This window comes from Pinus tabuliformis, chromosome 5_2, assembly GCF_031772625.1.
Source record: "Pinus tabuliformis cultivar Carrire ecotype Pingquan chromosome 5_2, CPIR1, whole genome shotgun sequence".
Classification (NCBI taxonomy): Eukaryota; Viridiplantae; Streptophyta; class Pinopsida; order Pinales; family Pinaceae; genus Pinus; species Pinus tabuliformis.
In genome coordinates this window covers 440793190-440795185 of record NC_142306.1, presented here as the reverse complement: position 1 = coordinate 440795185, position 1996 = coordinate 440793190, and positions in this window count along the sequence as shown.

Below are 1996 nucleotides of genomic sequence, written 5' to 3'. Positions count from 1 at the left end.
GTAAGAGATTAATTGAGATAATTTAATATTTTATTTCCATGATCAAATAGAAGGGAGAGAAGAGTTCCTAAATCTCCATAGTTTTGCTAACTAAAAGTGTCAAAAAGTTTGTTAGTGTGGAAAAGTTTTTGAAAATTAGAATGGATGTGAGTAAGAGCCAAACAATCTAAGAGTATATTTTCAGCTTCCACCCTCTTAGTATCATAAAGGTGGCATACTCTTTCATCCCAAGGTGTTTTGGGATTTGAGCAATGCCCAATTTTAATTTGAAGCTCATAATAGATAGTTCTTATCTTAGCAATATTCATTTTCTTCGTAGTAATGGCTAAGATAGAAAGATAATTCTAGCTATCAAAATTAGGGTTGATCAGATCCTTATAATACTTTATATTTCTTTTTCCATCTAACTCATTATCATCCCGCAACTTATCCTTAAATTTGAAAGTACTAATATTTTTAATATTATCCTTATTCTCCAAGATGATCTACTCCTTTATCCCCCAATGGTCTAGCCTAGACTGGACATCCTTATGCTATCCTCACTTGAGTCGGAGGTGGGGGTTTTGTCTAGAGTTTGAAGCAATTTTGGGGAACCTCTTTCCTTCCATATTGTATAGATTCTTCTTATACATGAGATACCTTGTCATAACCATGCTTTTAATGGGGGAAGACTAGCTTCAATCAAGAGGATAAGGTAGGGGGTTTTCCTTTAATCTTGAGGTTGTAGGTTATAAATTTCTTTTGGATCAACTCAATCTTCCTCCACGATTTTCTAGATATACTACGACCCCAAACCTCACATCCATGTAAAATAACATGAGTGAAGAGAGTCTCAAAGAGGAACCGTTTGTTACTCCATACCCAAATATTTGTTGACTTATAATTATTTTCAAGCACAAAATAAGCTTTCCATCCCCTGAGTATCCTTTTCTCAATGCTAAAATTGCAGCTGAGTAGATGATGAATGTTGATTCCCAAATACTTGTATGAAATTTTTTTCTCCAAGTATTTATTATCATAAATTAAATTATCAAAGTTCATCTTTTTGGATTTAATTATTAGGACATTAGTTTTATTGGTATTGACAGTCATACCCATCTTGGAGCAGTAATATTAGAGGATTCTAAGCTGCTTGTCGCTATCGTTATGGCTCTCGGATAGAAGAACATTATCATCAACATAAAGGAGAAGCATAATGAATATACTAGTGAGCCTCGACCCATCACATCCTATAGCTTCCAAACACTCTTCGATTTTATCAATGTAAATGCCAAAAAGGATAGGTGATAGGAGACACCCTTTCTTAACTATGATATTGCATTTAATTTCTTCTGGCCAACCCTGAGTGGTCCAAATCTTGGAAATAACATTCTCATATACCCTAGTCACAACAACCCTCAACTCGTGAGGAACTATTATCTCTTATACCCTCTTCCATTACTTATCCAAGGGAACTATTTTGAAATCTTGTCAAAAGTAAACAAGACAGCATAAGAGATCATTTTTTTATTGTGACATTTCTCTCCAATGATCCTAAGAGTAAAAAGATGGTCTATACTTGAGAGATGTATCATAAATATAGCTTTCTCTTTATGTATTTTACCATGGATTTCAATTCAAAGACTAATTTTCATTTCCAAAATGAGTCCATACAGTTTAGTTAAAATGTGGCAAATCATGATGTCCTTGTAGTTAGAGGGAATGCTTTTATCCCCACTTTTAAAGATAGGAACAAGAAGTCTTTTCTTCCAAATCTTAGGGAAGTTTTATTTTACTACAAAAAATGAGTATATATATGTTGGGGGGAAAAGTATCTAATGCAGAATGCCTCTATCCCTACTCTGAAGGTGATAGTACTCCAGCAACAACTGAATTCAAAGCTATTCAAAGTTTCTTCTTTATGAGATGAGAGAGGGAAGAAAAGGATGATCTACTAACCGTTATCTTGCGCTTAATAGTCGATCCAGTCTTCACTCCTTGCCGCTTGCTCCTAGCT